The sequence below is a fragment of the Rattus norvegicus genome, chromosome 19, assembly GCF_036323735.1.
Source record: "Rattus norvegicus strain BN/NHsdMcwi chromosome 19, GRCr8, whole genome shotgun sequence".
Lineage (NCBI taxonomy): Eukaryota > Metazoa > Chordata > Mammalia > Rodentia > Muridae > Rattus > Rattus norvegicus.
In genome coordinates, this window is record NC_086037.1 from 18,761,955 (window position 1) to 18,782,168 (window position 20,214).

The 20,214-nt window shown below is 42.6% G+C and overlaps 1 long non-coding RNA gene across 1 annotated transcript; it reads left to right on the forward strand.

Annotated features, from left to right (window-relative positions):
* The first annotated feature begins 3,735 nt into the window (after window positions 1–3,735).
* On the forward strand, window positions 3,736–9,269 carry LOC134483201 (uncharacterized). The gene is made up of 4 exons (XR_010060074.1): window positions 3,736–7,067; window positions 7,700–7,866; window positions 8,597–8,695; window positions 8,819–9,269. It is a non-coding gene; the product is annotated as an uncharacterized LOC134483201 (long non-coding RNA).
* Window positions 9,270–20,214: the final 10,945 nt, after the last annotated feature.

The following is a 20,214-nucleotide window of genomic DNA, read 5'->3' on the forward strand; positions in this document are numbered from 1 at the left end:
TCAGTTCAGTGGTTTAATGATGGCATTCAGCTACGTATTTGCCGTATTCTGGCTGTGTCTCTCAGGAGAGATCTACATCCAGTTCCTGTCGGCTTGCACTTCTTTGCTTCATCCATCTTATCTAATATCTGTATAGGTATGGGCCACATGTGGGGCAGGCTCTGAATGGGTGTTCCTTCTGCCTCTGTTCTAAACTTTGCCTCTCTATTCCCTGCCAAGGGTATTCTTGTTCCCCTTTTAAAGAAGGAGTGAAGCATCTGCATTTTGGTCATCCTTCTTGAGTTTCATGTGTTCTGTGCATCTAGGGTAATTCGAGCATTTGGGCTAATATCCACTTATCAATGAGTGCATACCATGTGTGTTTTTCTGTGATTGGGTTAGCTCACTCAGGATGATATTTTCCAGTTCCATCCATTTGCCTATGAATTTCATAACGTCATTGGTTTTGATCGCTGAGTAATATTCCATTGTGTAGATGTACCACATTTTCTGTATCCATTCCTCTGTTGGAGGGCATCTGGGTTCTTTCCAGCTTCTGGCTATTATAAATAAGGCTGCGATGAACATAGTGGAGCATGTGTCTTTGTTATATGTGGGGCATCTTTTGGGTATATGCCCAAGAGAGGTATAGCTGGAACCTCAGGTAGTTCAATGTCCAATTTTCTGAGGAATCTCCAGACTGATTTCTAGAATGGTTGTACCAGTCTGCAATCCCACCAACAATGGAGGAGTTTTCCTCTTTCTCTACATCCTTGCCAGGATCTGCTGTCACCTGAGTTTTTGATCTTAGCCATTCTGACTGGTGTGAGGTGAAATCTCAGGGTTGTTTTGATTTGCATTTCCCTTGTGACTAAAGATGTTGAGCATTTCTTTCGGTGTTTCTCAGCCATTCGGCATTCCTCAGCTGTGAATTCTTTGTTTAGCTCTTAGCCCCATTTTTTAAATAGTGTTATTTGTCTCCCTGAGGTCTAACTTCTTGAGTTCTTTGTATATTTTGGATATAAGCCCTCTATCTGTTGTAGGATTGGTAAAGATCTTTACCCAATCCGTTGGTTTTTGTTTGGACCACACCTTCTGCTGGCTCATATCAAGGACATGGAAAAAGGAAGTTTGCTTTATTAATTTTCCTTCTTCTTCAGGATTCCTGCATGTACTGAAGACCAGCTGAAATATCCAGCCTTATGGACAAAACCGTTGAGGTCCTGGAGTTGCCCCATAAACCACACAAACTCTGACCTCACTTAGACAGGGATGGTTTATTGAATGCCCACCCTAAGACTGATCATCAGAGACGTAGCTGAGAATTTGTCACGCTAGGACCCTGGATATTTTTCTATGTCAGTTTATAAAGACTAAAATGTGAGCTCATAGGCAGGTGCTGGAAGGGCTCTCTGGTTGTCAGCCCTGACTCAAGCCATTTTAGACAACAAAGGTTCATACTGACTTTTTATCTGTTTAAAGATTTATTTATTTATATATAAGTACACTGTAGCTGTCTGCAGACACACCAGAAGAGGGCATCAGGTCTCATTACAGATGGTTGTGAGCCACCACGTAGTTGCTGGGATTTGAACTCAGGACCTCCGGAAGAGCAGTCAGTGCTCTCAACCATGGAGCCATCTCTGCAGCCCTCATATTGACCTTTAATTTTATTGGTCCTACATGAAGCTTATAATTATGAAATTTAAGATTAAGAAACCTCACAACATAAACAACTTCCTTCCAGTGGTTCGGGAATGGGTGGGTGGGGGAGCACCCTCGAGGAGGCTGGGGAAGGGGGTGGAATGCAGGGTTATTGTAGGGGAAACTGGAAAGGGGTTAACATTTGAAATATAAATAAACAAAATAACCAATAAAAAAAACATACACAAGTTACGTGATCATTCCTGACCCTGCTCTGAGTTAAATTATTTTCAGACAACCATGACAGGCAGACATATTACAGCAAGAAGATGAACTATCTGGCAGGCATGGAACAAAATGGCTACAGCTATGCTAGGGGGATTGGCTTCAACAGGGGCAACTACTGCGTTTTAGACCTTCCATTCCTTGTTGAATTAGCTGTACCACAGTCTATAAACCATTCTAATAAATTTTCTTTCTCTATATACAGTCATTCTAGGAGGGATGATTGGTTATGCATTGTTAAATGCAATACTGATCACGAAACCCCATCACTTCCACAGCAATATGCAAGTGTAAGTAAGTTACTGAACAATTGAACAGAAATTAAAATTTACTGCATTTATTGGGTGTGTCAGAAGGCATAGGGAACACCTGGCTGCTTACATCTCTGGGTCTCTATAGAGTAGAGGGAGAACTGAGACCCACTGAGGAGGTCTCTTAAGCGAAGACCAAACTCCTTGCAGTGACACTGGATTCCAGGCTTGTTGTCCTGTTTAGGACTCACTGTGGTCTATGTACACTCTATACATTCTCCGCATGCAGGTTCAGATGGACTGAACTCAGAAAGCTGGGGTTGGCAGAAAGATGCATGGTTAAATAGCCCACCAGGTTCACATTGTATCAGCTTGATTTAATCTAAGGACAAAGAAGTGGAGTTTCTCTCATGGCTTTCTTCTAACCCCTTGAAAGGATCACTGGGGTTTGACCTCAGTACTTCATACTTCTTGCTGGGTCAGCAACACTCAGGGAAGCTTGAGATTGCCATAGGCACAGTATTAGGCTAGATATACTGAGTAGATGATACTAAGATGTTCAGATGGTCATACCCATTTGCATGAGTTCTTAATGTACACCTAAGGAAAGAGAGATCAAGGTCTTCAGAATAGGAAGATCATTTCCAGTTCTTTTCTACAATTCCAGTCTGAAAGACTGGTAGGGAGAGAATGGTAGATAATCAAGAATTCATAGATGATGCTTTGAAGGAAGTGTGGGTTTCTGTGCTGGTTTAGACAGGGTCTCAAGTATCCCATGTTGCCCTCTTCCTACCTGGCCAGGTTCACTTTGAGCTCAGATAAACCTGCTTCTACTTTCCAGTAGACAGTCTTACAAGAGTGGCCTCCAGGGACTGTGAGAACAGCATTAGCCTTTGACAGTTGAGGTGTGTAACCCACAACTATAGTTTTAGCCACTTTGTTCCATGTCTACCAGCTATTTCAGATTGTTGCTGTCTATGGCTGACAATCACGGACACAGAAAAATAACCTGATAGAGAGCAAGGACATGGTGATCACATCCTTTCCTGTTCTGTATGTTCTGGATGAGGCTTGTTAAAATTCCAATATTGCAGAAAGCTGTATATAGGACCCATCACATTAAGCATCACTGTGCACTGTTCTATCTAAAATGGCCTAATCAGAACTGACCACCAGATCACACTTCCTTCAATCCTCATATGAGAAGCTTGAGCTTTTTGTTTTGACTTTTTTCTTTCTTTCTTATTTTTTGCTGTATAAGTTGAGAGGAAGATATTTGGGGCCATGGATCTGCCCCCAAAATCTGGGGTATGGATCTGATCAATCAGTGTTAGTGTGTGCACTCAATACAGTATCCATTTTTTACTGTGACAGATGCTTTTGTGTTTGTGGGGAAGCCCATGACCCAGAGCACAAGTGCTGGGTCCTTGCTCTATCCCCGTAGTGATGTGTATAGCCTCGTCCTACACCTTTATCTGCACCCCCTATATCTCTTGACTATTTTATTTTTCTGATAGAAGCTCAGCTTCTGATAGAAGGCCTGTCAGCAGTGCTCCTTTGGCAACATTGGCGCAGAGATGAGAACCCCACAAGCAGCATGAGGTTCCCTTCATTGGTGGCTCCAATATTGCACTTTTGTCTGCCAACTGGTCTCCACACTGTTCCTAGCACCATAAAGACGTCAACTCTTTCAACTAAGGAATTTCTTGGCAATTGTCGATTGCTAAGCACATGACTTCATGAGTGTTCCCCTAATACACACCCATGTTGTAACCTACCATGCAGACTATTTCTTGATGTGATATAAACCACCTGTACATAATGAGACAGGAGAACTTTTGACTGCATATTCAAGCTGGTGTGAAATCTCAGGAAGTTTTAATGGCTAACATTGGTGAATGAGGACAATGTGAGTTAGGATGAGACATTTTGGGGCAAGATATGGAAGGAAACATTCATTTAGATGCATAGGGATTACTAAGGTTTTTTATACTCAAGCCTTGAGGAAAATTTGGCTTTGGAAGCAGGAGATGCTCAGTGGCTCTGCCCCAGGAAAGTCTCCTGGAAAGGGCACCTCTGCTTATGCTCAGTACAGGGAGAACATTAGCAGGGATGCAAAGTCTGCTCCCCATGACATCAGCTGTCCCTTCTTGGACATTCTATTGTCTCCTAGAGAGTTCTGGCATCCTCTGTGATGTCACAAGTGTTGTAGTGACAACCAGTGCCCTAGTTTCTCTCAGACTGAGTCTGGCGGTTACAAGGTAAGACATGTTTTCCCGTCTTCTCAAGCGTTTTGGGAGGGGGAACGTCGATTGTGGAGAGACTAGAGTGAAGGAGTCTGGCCTTTCGTCTCTAAGTAATGATGGACAAAGACAGCACTTCTGGGGAATGTGGAGTAAGTTCTGGGCAGTATATGTTGAGCTTCCTTTCAGGAGGATGCAGGCTTAAGCTGACCTTTCTAGCAATGGGCCACAACAACTGGAGCATCTGAAAAGGAATTGAATTTCCATGAATATCACAATTCGTTAAAGTCAAGGATTTCAGAACTTTAGTTTCCCCATCCCCACTGGGATGCTATGGTAAGGCCAATGCTATTATACTGTGAACTTCTGGTCTTTACTTTTCAGTTCATTTGTTCTGTTACATTGATATAATAACCTCATCAGGAGTCATGGAAGGGTCCACCTTTTCTGAGTTTAGACAGGGCAGCAATGTACTTCACTATCATTGCTTCTTTAAATACAGTGGATATCTGACAGTAGGAACAGGGAGAGAATTGTGCTCCAGGCAATAACCTTATGTTCTTAGACCTTCTCTGATTTCTTCTAACTGGAAGGGTCATCGTTAGCTTTGTATATTAGAGGTTGTGTGTTACAAACATGTTTCTACAATACCAAAGCTATTTGGACCGTGTAGACTAAGATGCAGCCTGTAACCTATTGGCACTTCTGGGGTATTTGGTGTTTCAAATAGGGGAACAGATAAGTCTGTTGACCATGTCCTCCTTGGAAATGCGTTTTAAATCTAAAGTTGTTGGCCTAGAGTACCAGGGTAGGACATCTGAGTGTCTCCAATCATTCAAATGTTGTAGATGGTGAATTTATCATCTGAGTTCTGAAGCCACAGGGATGAGGGTCCTGAAACCAAGCTGTACCCTGTTCAGCTGATGATAATTCTGGAGAAGCCATCTCCATGGTACATGTAAGCACGTAATGTCCGGCATAGGGAACACCTGGCTGCTTACATCTCTTGGTCTCTATAGAGTAGTGGGAGAACTGAGATCCACTGAGGAGGCCTCTTAAGGATAGACCAATCGCCTAGCAGTGACACTGGGTTCCATGCTTGTTCTCCTGTTTAGGCCTCACTGAGGTCTATGAACACTCTATGCATTCTCCCCATGCAGGTTCACTTGTGTTCTTCTACCTACAGAAGCTGGGAGAGAAACATCTTCCCCTGAAACTGACCTAAGCAAGAAGCAGGCCAAGAAGAAAAAGGAGAGGCTGATTAAAGAGCTGCAGCTCATTACCGAGGAGAGAAATGACCTGAGAGATCGCCTGAGGTTTCTGACAGAGAGATCCAAGAACAACAGGTATGAATCGCTCCAAATGCTCTTGTTTCATTCCTGGGTCTGCAAGATCACCTTCATCTTCTCCTATTAAGGTTTTGGGTTCTAGAAAGCTGTGCCTCCCTAACCACCCTGTGCTAAACCTGACCTCCCATATAGAGGAGATTCAGAACCTGACCCTTCCTGAGGAGCAAGGTGTAAAATGGACTCATCTGCTTCCATTTATTGAAAAGTAGTATTTGTGGTCTGAATGAAGAATTTGGGGATAAAGTCAGGGAGAGTGAGTTCCCAGTGTGCATTTGCAAAGCCCTTGACATCTGGTGGCTTTGCAAGATTGTAATTGCAGTGAGTTTATGGTGAGTCTCTGTACTTGCTAGGCATGGGACTGAGTGCTGGAAGATCCAGGCAGCAGCCTGAGGGGCCTGGTCCCACACTGTTCATCTCAATGCTTGACTAGAAGTTCTCAGGCTCAGGCCTGTTTGTTATTGTCTGTGTGTCTTACACTCTGAGACAGCAATGGTGCATGCATTTCTCCTGGTTTTCACAGTGCTCACTGTTTCCATATTTCTCTTTCTCTTTCTCTCTGTTTACATTTCTCTTTTTTTGTGGGTGTGTCTCAGTCTGTGAGTCTGTGTGTGCATACATCCAAATACATATGCACAACTTTTATATGTTTATATTTCCCTCCACACCTGGAATCTAGGGGTCTATGTCTTGGCCTGAGTATTTACCTGTAACACTTTCATGGTGATGTGAATGCTTTGTTCTGGGAGCCCACTGTCAACAGCACAGTTCTTTGCCTATGTGACCACGATTGTCTGTTTATTTGTATTCCTTGTGCAGATTATAATTTTGTGTTGATATAAGGTCTGTTATCGGGACAGGAGAAAAGAAATCACAGGTTTCTGGGTGTGTTGGGGTGGGGGAGCATGGAGAGGTGTGGCCTAGGCTCTTGATAGCTCAACTGGCTTGACTGCAGATTTCCTCTTGATTGAACAAAGGGAGCCAGGGAAGCCACCATCTGGATGCTGAGATTCTGGTGTCCTGGACAAACAAAAACAAGTTTCTGAAGCTGAAGAAGATCCCTTAAATGTAGAATTCAGAAGGTGTCCTTCCAGGACTGGTGTAGTACAGGACCCACCCTGAGCTTATATATTCCTAAATTCTGATGTTCATTGGATTCTATCATTTGGGGCCAGGCCACACTTCAGGCCAAATCCATATTATGAAGACCTGGAGAGAATGGAGGAGGCGGTCATGTCAATTCTGCACAACTTAGAGATGGAGAACACTGAGATCCATGAGAACAACCATAAGCTGAAGAAGGAGATGACCTTCTCTAGGTAAGTCCTGGTCAGAAAGGCTGTCACCTGTGGAATGGCCATTTATGACTTCTTTGTTCTGGATTGGACAGTCTTCAGCTCTGGTTCTATCTCTTGTGCTATTTACACATCAGTGTGCCAGGGTCATTAGGACTCAGTTTTCAGTTCCATAAAAGACTCTTACTCATCCCAGGGTGGTCTAGGCATCTTCAGAAGGCTCTAGATAGAACATTACTGATTGAAGTCAGCAGAAGGTTATTAGGGTGATCTGGACCTATGGTGTCATACCAGGTTTTACAAATTCAGTGCGTGGACCACATGGTTAGCATGACCTTCTCTTGGTTCTACTGACCTGTTTTGAGGATGTTGGCTCACTACTAATTGATGTTGCCCCCATGCATTGGGCTTTCATGGATAGTTGTAGATCCATGTTCTTTCTCAGAGATGTGAACACTAATTGGTGCTCTGCCCAAACAAACAATTCATTCTTCCCCGAATTAACTCTTTGTGGTTTGTGGAGCAGCCTTATATGTATCGAGTTGTTTTTTATTAAGTCTTCCTGGGTATCTGGGACCTGGTAGAGTTAGTGGGACTTGGGAGTAGGAATGGGAGAAAGGGCCAGCATGATCTTACTATGCAGACTGTATTTCCAGAAACCTGCTCAGCCAGCTCCTGATGGAGAACACATGTAGGAAGAAGTTGGTCCCACTGAAGCAGGGGGGCAAGGAGAGACATCTTGAGTGTGCACTGAACCAGAAATATTTGGTTGACTTCAACAAGAAAGATAAAGACCAGCAACGTCCAGACCCAGCATCATCAGGTAGGGATGAGCAGCTGTGTTAGCTTAACAATATCTGATAAAATTTGCCAATTTGATACATCTTTGCTTCCTCCTACCTCCTTTCTAATTTACACTCACAACCAGCCAACCACCTCATGTAATGGAATTGTTCATTGCTCTGCCTATGCACAAGTATTCTGGGAAGTTAACCACTTTTCAAAAAATGGAATGATATTGCAAGTATATTTTGCTGATCTTTTTGAAGCTGCAGTCTAGAAATGGTGACAGATGAATAACATACCTCATTATTGCATATCCATGTGATAGATTGGATCCTATGCAGAGCTTTGAACAAGTTCTTTGTTCTTTGACAAATGACACTCTGTGTTAATGTGACTTCTTGTGTAGGAAGCACCTTTCTGGGATAAGAACTAAGTGCAAATGTCAAAATAGTACTTGTCATTGGCTTTAACCTTGGTGACATATGGACATCTCCTTTCTCCCGGCAACCCAATGAGTTCTCTTCCCATTGCCCTGTTTTTGGTTTGCACTGGTATAAGTCTGGGTCCCATATTGTCAGCCCACATTACAGTGAGGCTTGCGGGTGATTTTGCCCTGACTGCAGAGTTAGCAACAATGATATCACTTAAAATGTCCACGTCGACTGTCCAATAGAACTGAGGTGGTAGAAGGCAGCATTCTGACAGCTGGCTTGCATTTCCCCAACAAATCAGTGTCTGAAATACTGCTTTCCTCTACCATGTCTCAGAAAGTGGGAGAGAGCTGGAATTGGACACACCTCAGTAAGAGAGCTTCCTGAAGAATAAGTTGCTTTCTCAGGAGTCCCTGATGACAAACATCCTGAATGGTAACAACATTTTTTGGATGAATATTCTTCCTCATAGTTAACATGTCATTTCTTAGAGACCCTAAATGCATATAACACTAAGCCAGCCTGACTGATTGAGGTCTTACTCACTTTCTTCTTCAGAAAACAGCACTTGAGAGACAACTTGGGCAACCGCCTTTCATTATGTGTGCTAGAGGAGAAACAGCAAGACATCTGTGCTTCTAAATGTTCGTTAAGAATATGCTGTTTAGAAATATTTTTGTTATGATTTTAATTGAAGTTTTCGTTTTGTTGTTTCATATTTATATGTTCTTGTTACTATTTTTCACTTTCAAATATTTTTAAATATTTTTATTCATTTTAATCCTGTTTTGTTGTCAAAATGAATTCCTTATGAATAAAAATTGAATTCTATCTCTTGACTCTTAAGACCATCTTTCTTACTCAAGGGTTATGTCCCTCCTGTGGTCTTAGAACTGACAACTAGATATGGATCTTTGCATGTTCCATGGAGCCTGGGCTAATAAGTGAATTCAAAGTCACCAAGGGGTACCCAGTGTGACAGTGTCTTTTGTGTGGAGAATGTGGCTGTTCCTCGGACACACACTTTATGATGTAATCACTGACATGCTTTACCCAATTGTTAGGGTCCATGTGGTTCTTCTGAGAGAGCAGCAGATGCTCTACCCTGTGAGTCATAACCACAGCTCCTGCAGGTGGCTTTTGTTATTCCACATGAGGTGCTGTATTAGGTGGAGAAGATCACCTATGATTAAATAGAGAGATCTCAGGAGATGTGTGTTCACAGGTAACTTACTGAGCCGTGCGTGCTCAACGTGTTAGGTTGTCAGGCATCCGTACAGAGCTCTGGTGTCCCCACTGCTCATTGTGGGTCAGGATCATCCTCCAGCATCACTTAGTGTCCATATTAGAGCAGATCTTTCACCTGTTATCTACGATGACCATATGTATTGTGCACATCTGATAAACTTGATTGAACATAAACTAGCTTCCTCTAGGCCAGCTTGGCATAATCAGTTCTTTGATTGTTAACAAGAAAATTATTTTAATCTCAGCAGTTTAGGAAGGAACCTCAAGAGCATCCATAGTGAATGCAGCCTGCAGCTGTGAACACAGGTTTCTCTTGGAGAGCAGGCCTGTGCAGGCCCAGAACCTAGGTGGGACAATTCAAGCTACCCTTTTTCATGGCCAATCTGGAATCGTATTGAGAATGTATTTTTTCCAGGTGACTGATTTTCAATTTATGGAATTGAACTAACTTACTGAGAGTGGAGGTGACTCACAGAGTTAAAGTATAGAAGGAGCAATCCAGAATGTCCACAAAAGCTTGCTGTCACCCCAGGGCTTTTAAAAGCTCAGGAGAGAAGCAATGTAGTATTTGGTTATTCTCATGCTTGGGTCTAGTCATTCATTATAAGCTGAACATAACACAAAAGAGTCATCGGTGTCACAATAGAAGCTAGTTGTAACTAGATTCACCCCACACTATCACATCACTACTGTGTTTGAGGTTCTCAGTTACTATCTAAGAACCTGGAAGAGGCCTGGGTCTTGCTACACAAACTCATAATTTATGTCTTCATGACACTGTGTGCTTTGTTCTGTTGATGCTACCATTGGCATACAATACCTTGGATACTTTGTGCTGACATCTGTGACATGAGACAATAGTTCATGTCATCCTAACCTGCATAAACTGTCCTTAGAGTACATTGTAGTGGGAGGGGCCTTCTTTTCCTATGAGATAGCAAAACAGTTCCAGTCTTCAGTCAAGTCTGTCAGCCATTGTCCAGTGCTTGTCTTGAGATGTCCACCTTTTCAGCTGAGAGTCTTCATCCAGGCTGCTCTGTAATTCTGTAGAAGATTAATAGTGTTCCAGCCCTAGGATTTAATTCAGTGTGACTGTACTTGCCGAACATGCTCAAAGCCCTGTGATCCACCCTAACCATATGTGCTTTAGAGGAAGAAAATAAAGAACCACATTGCACTTGAAGTTTCTCCTCCAACAAAAGGAGAGCCTGCATAGGGCCTTTATGTAACTCTAAGCCCCAGCTTCCCCACAGCTCCCTCCATCAATTCCATTATTGGTGTGTTTTCATTACTGCTCACTTTCTTCTTTGTGTGCAAAGAATGTGCACCATGTCAGTAAAGTGCGTATGTGTGTGTGTGTCTGTGTGTGTGTGTAGTCCCTAGTGAAAACTGTCCAGGTGCATGCAGACTCATGCTACTGCTGTCCCATGGCACCTTGCAGGGAACACTGAAATGGTGGGCTACTTTACGACAGCCTAAACCAGGCTATGCATGGTTTTCAGTAAGATTTTGACGTCATCACCACTACAGAGAGCAGAAACAGCTCAGCAGTTACATGTTGCTGTTAACAAGATGAGGCCAAACCTCATCCCATAGAATGTCAGGTACGATTTGATGGCAGGAAATTAATTCAGGGCTCAAATCAAATCAGTCAATTACAAATAAAGTGAAAAGTACAAAGAGTCAAGAGAACCAAGTCCTGTGTGTTGGGTTTTTTGTTTGTTTTATTTATTTTTTGTTTCTTTTTTTTGTATTTTTGTTGAGAAGATCCACCAGAGAGGCAACCCCTTCCTCAAACAAACTGCACACCAGAGACAATACCTAAATTGACACAATTAGAAATGAATGGGGGAATCTAACATGAGGCAATGAACAAATTCAAAAACCATTATGTCTTACCTCAGAGGCCTTTATTCCAGAAAACTGAAAATCTATTTGATATTGGTATTTTCTAGACAGATAACAATTACCAACATAAACACAGATCTGGGAAGGTAAATGGATAATTCTCAGAAGAAAATAGGTACTGTCAGTATAGTTTGCCCCTCCCAAAATTAAAAAGCAAAATTTCTGGGCCATATGGCTTTATCGCAGAATGCTATCAGACTTTTAATGAAGACCTAATAACAATAGTGCTTCAATTATTCCACTATATTGAACTAGATGGAACATTGTTAGACTCCTTCTCTGAGGCCATAATCAACCTGGTGTCTAAACCAAACAAGGAGCTCCCTACAGAGAGTGTAAGCCAGCCAGGGGGCCAGGGTGGAGTACTCATTGTGGGAGGGACTAGCAGAGGTGCTATGGCCTTGGTGTGCACAGGCTTAGGGCTGGGGCAGGGTGCATGGTGAGTGTCTGTGGCCACTTGAGCTGGGTCCCAGTGGGCGCCCAGGGAGGTCACAGGCCAGTTGTGCATCTTCTACCTGTCTGCGGGCTTCTGGCCAGCCAAGCACAGCCTTCAACCTGGACAGCCACAAGTACAATGAAATCAGGAAATGGGGGGATCCCCTGAGCCTCTCTGGCTTCTTTCGCCCTGCACTTGCAGTTGCAGTCAGAGGAAAAGCAGCTGTGAGTTCCCCAACTCTTCCCAACCACTCAGGTCTCCATGCTTTCCCACTCCAGAGAGGAGGAGGGCAGGGCGAGCTCTGCTGCTGTGTGTTCCATGCACCCAAAGCCTATCTTGTGGCTGGTGGTCACTGCTTGCCCCTGACCCTGCCACAGACCCTGAACTTGCCCCTCCCCCTACTCCTGACCCTGCCTCTGCCCTAGGCACCTAGGGGAAGTGAGGAGAGCCTGAGGGACAGACCCCAGGCCAGGACCGCCAGAGACTTGTGTCGCCCATTTCCTAGAAGTGTTATTCTCAATTCACACTGGGTTTCATTTGGAAGGAACTGGCAGGTGGAGGGGTTTGCTGAGCCTGGGATAGTGGTGGGACTTATGATTGAGGGAAGTCTTTCAGGGAGATGGAGGCCTTTCTCAAACTCTCTGACCATGAGGTACCTTCCCTGATTTGAGCGCCCTGGGGAAGTTGGGAAGCCACTTTTCCCTGTCCTGTGTGACTTTGCCTGAATGTGAGCTCTTCTGCAGGAGATGCTTTCACATGCTTCTTTAAAAGCACCTGTTCCTCAGATCTAGATCAGCTGTGAAAACAGGCTTCTTCAAGTCAGGGTGAGAGCTACCCCTCCCAGCTCAGAGTCAATAAGATCCCCCAGCACAAGTGCTGGGTGGGTCCCAAGGAGGAGTTAGAGCAAAGTGCCCCTTCTGAGAAGTGGCTTCTGAGAAGAACAGACCAGAGAGAACAGAGTGCATCCCAGGAGAGAAGAGGCCAGGATGATTTAAAGTGGAGAAAACCTGCATGTCCGCCATCTAACAACGTTAGGGTTTGTGCAGATGTGGACTTCAGAATCTTGAGGTCAGATTTTTCTGAAAACACCTGCTAAGTGAAGGTGAAGTCTACTGTGGGTGGGATTGTCCCAGGCAGGGAGGGGATCTGACTCTGGAGGCCTGGCCAGCTTCTTCATTCTCCTGAAACTAAGTGTTGGTCAGCTATAAATCTGAAGTGAGAGTTGGTTTTTGTCAACTCAAATGGATGACATTTCAAGTCTCACACATTATGTGAGAGAGACACATTTAGCCACGGGTGATTTGAACTTACTTCTATAGAAGTGACTGGGAGCCAACACAGGAAAACATTCTTGCCTTAAGCATTCTGTCTGTATCAGAGACGACAGGGACTGGCTTCCTGGACAGACATGGCCAAGCAGACACACCGTGTAATGGGGAAAACCTGAGGTAAGAAATGTCCTGGGGATAGTGATTTCAGATTGTGCCTTTACCCAGGAATCTCTGTTGCCATTAAGGCAAGCGGCCTTGGGCCTGCTAACTTGTCACTATATCAGGGTGTCTCTGCTCTTACACCTGCATCAGGTCCTCCTTAGATGAAGGCCTCTCTTTAAAAAAAAAAATGTATATAATGCAATGTTTCTCAAACTCTGGGCCACGACCATTCACAAAGGATGTATATCAGATACCTTGCATATTATGACTTATAAGAGTAGCAATATTAGTTATGAAGTAGTACTGAAATAATTTTATGGTGGGAGTCATCACAGCATGAAGCGCTGTATTACAGGTGTTCAGCACTAGGAGTGTTGAGAACCACGGCCATAGAATCTGACAGATGGGAGCAGACCAGAAAATATTCCTCCATTCACATAACAATTAAAACCCTAAATGCATAGATCAAAGAAAGAATATTAAAAGGGGTAAGGTATAAATATGCAGTAACAAATGAATTCAGACCTATCTGAATTACACCAGACTTCTCTTTTTTTTTTTTTTTTTAATTAACTTGAGTATTTCTTATATACATTTCGAGTGTTATTCCCTTTCCCGGTTTCCGGGCAAACATCCCCCTCCCCCCTCCCCTTCCTTATGGGTGTTCCCCTCCCAACCCTCCCCCCATTGCCGCCCTCCCCCCAACAATCACATTCACTGGGGGTTCAGTCTTAGCAGGACCCAGGGCTTCTCCTTCCACTGGTGCTCTTACTAGGATATTCATTGCTACCTATGAGGTCAGAGTCCAGGGTCAGTCCATGTATAGTCTTTAGGTAGTGGCTTAGTCCCTGGAAGCTCTGGTTGCTTGACATTGTTGTTCATATGGGGTGTTGAGCCCGTTCAGGCTCTTCCAGTTCTTTCTCTGATTCCTTCAACGGGGGTTCTATTCTCAGTTCAGTGGTTTGCTGCTGGCATACGCCTCTGTGTTTGCTGTATTCTGGCTGTGTCTCTCAGGAGCGATCTACATCCGGCTCCTGTCGGTCTGCACTTCTTTGCTTCATCCATCTTGTCTAATTGGGTGGCTGTATATGTATGGGCCACATGTGGGGCAGGCTCTGAATGGGTGTTCCTTCCGTCTCTGTTTTAATCTTTGCCTCTCTCTTCCCTGCCAAGGGTATTCTTGTTCCCCTTTTAAAGAAGGAGTGAAGCATTCACATTTTGGTCATCCTTCTTGAGTTTCATGTGTTCTAGGCATCTAGGGTAATTCAAGCATTTGGGCTAATAACCACTTATCAATGAGTGCATACCATGTGTGTTTTTCTGTGATTGGGTTACCTCACTCAGGATGATATTTTCCAGTTCCAACCATTTGCCTATGAATTTCATAAAGTCATTGTTTTCGATAGTTGAGTAATATTCCATTGTGTAGATGTACCACATTTTCTGTATCCATTCCTCTGTTGAAGGGCATCTGGATTCTTTCCAGCTTCTGGCTATTATAAATAAGGCTGCGATGAACATAGTGGAGCATGTGTCTTTGTTATATGTTGGGGCATCTTTTGGGTATATGCCCAAGACAGGTATACCTGGATCCTCAGGTAGTTCAATGTCCAATTTTCTGAGGAACCTCCACACTGATTTCCAGAATGGTTATACCAGTCTGCAATCCCATCAACAATGGAGGATTGTTCCTCTTTCTCTACATTCTCGCCAGCATTTGCTGTCACCTGAGTTTTTGACCTTAGCCATTCTGACTGGTGTGAGGTGAAATCTAAGGGTAGTTTTGATTTGCATTTCCCTTATGACTAAAGATGTTGAACATTTCTTTAGGTGTTTCTCAGCCATTCAGCATTCCTCAGCTGTGAATTCTTTGATTAGCTCTGAACCCCATTTTTTAATAGGGTTATTTGTCTCCCTGCAGTCTAACTTCTTGAGTTCTTTGTATATTTTGGATATAAGGCCTCTATCTGTTGTAGGATTGGTAAAGATCTTTCCCAATCTGTTGGTTGCCGTTTTGTCCTAACCACAGTGTCCTTTGCCTTACAGAAGCTTTGCAGTTTTATGAGATCCCATTTGTCGATTCTTGATCTTAGAGCATAAGCCATTGGTGTTTTGTTCAGGAAATGTTTTCCAGTGCCCATGTGTTCCAGATGCTTCCCTAGTTTTTCTTCTATTAGTTTGAGTGTATCTGGTTTGATGTGGAGGTCCTTGATCCACTTGGACTTAAGCTTTGTACAGGGTGATAAGCATGGACCGATCTGCATTCTTCTACATGTTGACCTCCAGTTGAACCACCACCATTTGCTAAAAATGCTATCTTTTTTACATTTGATGGTTTTGGCTCCTTTGTCAAAAATCAAGTGCCCATAGGTATGTGGGTTCATTTCTGGGTCTTCAGTTCTGTTCCATTGGTCTATGTGTCTGTCTCTGTACCAAAACCATGCAGTTTTTATCACTATTGCTCTGTAATACTGCTTGAGTTCAGGGATAGTGATTCCCCCTGAAGTCCTTTTATTGTTGAGGATAGTTTTAGCTATCCTGGGTTTTTTGTTATTCCAGATGAATTTACAAATTGTTCTGTCTAACTCTTTGAAGAATTGGATTGGCATTTTGATGGGGATTGCATTGAATCTGTAGATTGCTTTTGGTAAAATGGCCATTTTTACTATATTAATCCTGACAATCCATGTGCATGGGAGATCTTTCCATCTTCTGAGGTCTTCTTCAATTTCTTTCTTCAGTGTCTTGAAGTTCTTATTGTACAGATCTTTTACTTGCTTGGTTAAAGTCACACCGAGGTACTTTATATTATTTGGGTCTATTATGAAGGGTGTTGTTTCCCTAATTTCTTTCTCGGCTTGTTTCTCTTTTGTGTAGAGGAAGGCTACTGATTTATTTGAGTTAATTTTATACCCAGCCACTTTGCTGAAGTTGTTTATCAGCTTTAGTAGTTCTCTGGTGGAACTTTTGGGATCACTTAAATATACTATTATATCATCTGCAAATAGTGATATTTTGACTTCTTCTTTTCCGGTCTGTATCCCCTTGACCTCCTTTTGTTTTCTGATTGCTCTGGTTAGAACTTCAAGAACTATATTGAATAAGTAGGGAGAGAGTGTGCAGCCTTGTCTAGTCCCTGATTTTAGTGGGATTGCTTCAAGTTTCTCTCCATTTAGTTTAATGTTAGCAACTGGTTTGCTGTATATGGCTTTTACTATGTTTAGGTATGGGCCTTGAATTCCTATTCTTTCCAGGACTTTTATCATGAAGGGGTGTTGAATTTTGTCAAATGCTTTCTCAGCATCTAATGAAATGATCATGTGGTTCTGTTCTTTCAGTTTGTTTACATAATGGATCACGTTGATGGTTTTCCGTATATTAAACCATCCCTGCATGCCTGGGATGAAGCCTACTTGATCAAGGTGGATGATTGTTTTGATGTGCTCTTGGATTCGGTTTGCCAGAATTTTATTGAGTATTTTAGCGTCGATATTCATAAGGGAAATTGGTCTGAAGTTCTCTTTCTTTGAAGGGTCTTTGTGTGGTTTAGGTATAAGAGTAATTGTGGCTTCATATAAGGAATTCGGTAGGGCTCCATCTGTTTCAATTTTGTGGAATACTTTGGATAATATTGGTTCAAGGACTTCTATGAAGGTCTGATAGAATTCTGCACTAAACCTGTCTGGACCTGGGCTCTTTTTGGTTGGGAGACCTTTAATGACCGCTTCTATTTCCTTAGGAGTTATGGGGTTATTTAACTGGTTTTTCTGTTCCTGATTTAACTTCGGTACCTGGTATCTGTCTAGGAAATTGTCCATTTCCTGCAGATTTTCAAGTTTTGTTGAATATAGGCTTTTATACTAAGATCTGATGATTTTTTGAATTTCCTCTGAATCTGTAGTTATGTCTCCCTTTTCATTTCTGATTTTGTTAATTTGGATACACTCTCTGTGTCCTCTCGTTAGTCGGGCTAAGGGTTTATCTATCTTGTTGATTTTCTCAAAGAACCAACTTTTGGTTCAGTTGATTCTTTCCATGGTCCTTTTTGTTTCCACTAGGTTGATTTCAGCCCTGAGTTTGATTATTTCCTGCCTTCTACTCCTCCTGGGTGTATTTGCTTCTTTTTGTTCTAGAGCTTTTAGGTGTGCTGTCACGCTGCTGACGTATGCTCTTTCCTGTTTCTTTCTGCAGGCACTCAGCACTATGAGTTTTCCTGTTAGCAGAGCTTTCATTGTGTCCCATAAGTTTGGGTATATTGTACCTTCATTTTCATTAAATTCTAAAAAGTGTTTAATTTCTTTCTTTATTTCTTCCTTGACCAGGTTAACATTGAGTAGAGCATTGTTCAATTTCCATGTATATGTGGGCATTCTTCCCCTATTGTTATTGAAGACCAGTTTTAGGCCGTGGTGGTCCGATAGCACGCATAGGATTGCTTCTATCTTTCTGTACCTGTTGAAGCCCGTTTTTTGACCAATTATATGGTCAATTTTGGAGAAAGTACCATGAGGAGCTGAGAAGAAGTTATATCCTTTTGCTTTAGGATAGAATGTTCTATAAATATCAGTTAAGTCCATTTGGCTCATGACTTCTCTTAGTCTGTCTAAGTCTCTGTTTAATTTCTGTTTCCATGATCTGTCCATTGATGAGTTGGGTGTTGAAGTCTCCTACTATTATTGTGTGAGGTGCAATGTGTGTTTTGAGCTTTAGTAAGGTTTCTTTTACGTATGTAGGTGCCCTTGTATTTGGGGCATAGATATTTAGGATTGAGAGTTCATCTTGGTGGATTTTTCCTTTGATGAATATGAAGTGTCCTTCCTTATCTTTTTTGATGACTTTTAGTTGAAAATTGATTTTATTTGATGTTAGAATGGCTACTCCAGCTTGCTTCTTCCGACTACTTGCTTGGAAAGTTGTTTTCCAGCCTTTCACTCTGAGGTAGTGTCTGTCTTTGTCTCTGAGGTGTGTTTCCTGTAGGTAGCAGAATTCAGGGTCCGCGTTGCGTATCCAGTTTGTTAATCTATGTCTTTTTATTGGGGAGTTGAGGCCATTGATGTTGAGAGATATTAAGGAATATGATTATTGCTTCCTGTTATATTCATATTTGGATGTGAGGTTATGTTTGTGTGCTTTTCTTCTCTTTGTTTTGTTGCCAAGACGATTAGTTTCTTGCTTCTTCTAGGGTATAGCTTGCCTCCTTATGTTGGGCTTTACCATTTATTATCCTTTGTAGTGCTGGATTTGTAGAAAGATATTGTGTAAATTTGGTTTTGTCATGGAATATCGTGGTTTCTCCATCTGTGTTAATTGAGAGTTTTGCAGGATACAGTAACCTGGGCTGGCATTTGTGTTCTCTTAGGGTCTCTATGACATCTGTCCAGGATCTTATGGCTTTCATAGTTTCTGGTGAAAAGTCTGGTGTAATTCTGATAGGTCTGCCTTTATATGTTACTTGACCTTTTTCCCTTACTGCTTTTAATATTCTTTCTTTATTTTGTGCGTTTGGTGTTTTGACTATTATGTGATGGGAGGTGTTTCTTTTCTGGTCCAATCTATTTGGAGTTCTGTAGGCTTCTTGTATGCGTATGGGTATCTCTTTTTTTAGGTTAGGGAAGTTTTCTTCTATGATTTTGTTGAAGATATTTACTGGTCCTTTGAGCTGGGAGTCTTCAGTCTCTTCTATACCTATTATCATTAGGTTTGATCTTCTCATTGAGTCCTGGATTCCCTGTATGTTTTGGACCAGTAGCTTTTTCCACTTTACATTATCTTTGACAGTTGAGTCAATGATTTCTATGGAATCTTCCGCTCCTGAGAGTCTCTCTTCCATCTCTTGTATTCTGTTGGTGAAGCTCGTATCTACAGCTCCTTGTCTCTTCTTTTGGTTTTCTATATCCAGTGTTGTTTCCATGTGTTCTTTCTTGATTGCTTCTATTTCCAGTTTTAATTCCTTCAACTGTTTGATTGTGTTTTCCTGGAATTCTTTCAGGGATTTTTGTGACTCCTCTCTATGGGTTTCTACTTGTTTACTTATGATTTCCTGGAATTCTTTCAGGGATTTTTGCGATTCCTCTCTGTAGGCTTCTACTTATTCTCTAAGGGAGTTCTTCACGTCTTTCTTGAAGTCCTCCAGCATCATGATCAAATATGATTTTGAAACTAGATCTTGCTTTTCTGGTGTGTTTGGATATTCTGTGTTTGCTTTGGTGGGAGAATTGGGCTCCGATGATGCCATGTAGTCTTCGTTTCTGTTGCTTGGGTTCCTGCGCTTGCCTCTCGCCATCAGATTATTTCTAGTGTTACTTTGTTCTGCTATTTCTGACAGTGGCTAGACTGTCCTATAAGCCTGTGTGTCAGGAGTGCTGTAGACCTGTTTTCCTGTTTTCTTTCAGCCAGTTATGTGGACAGAGTGTTCTGCTTCCGTGTGTGTAGTTTTTCCTATCTACAGGTCTTCAGCTGTTCCTGTGGGCCTGTGTCTGGTGTTCACCAGGCAGGTCAGTTGCAGCAGAAAAGTTGGTCTTACCTGTGGTCCCGAGGCTCATGTTTGGTCATGGGGTGCTGCCTACGAGCTGTCTGTGGCGGCAGCAACCAGGAAGATCTGCGCCGCCCCTTCCAGGAGCCTCTGTGCATCAGGGTTCCAGATGGCGTTTGGTGTTTTCCTCTGGCGTCAGAGATGTGTGCAGAGTGCAGTCTCTTCTGGTTTCCCAGGCGTGTCTGCCTCTCTGTAGGTTTAGCTCTCCCTCCCACAGGATTTGGGTGCAGAGAACTGTTTATCCGGTCTGTCCCTTCAGGTTCCGGCAGTGTCTCTACACCAGACTTCTCAACAGAGACTCCAAAAGCCAGGAAATCCTGGACAGATGTAATGCAGACCCAGGATCCTATACCCAGCATAATTCTCAATCATCATGAATGGAGAAACCAAGATATTT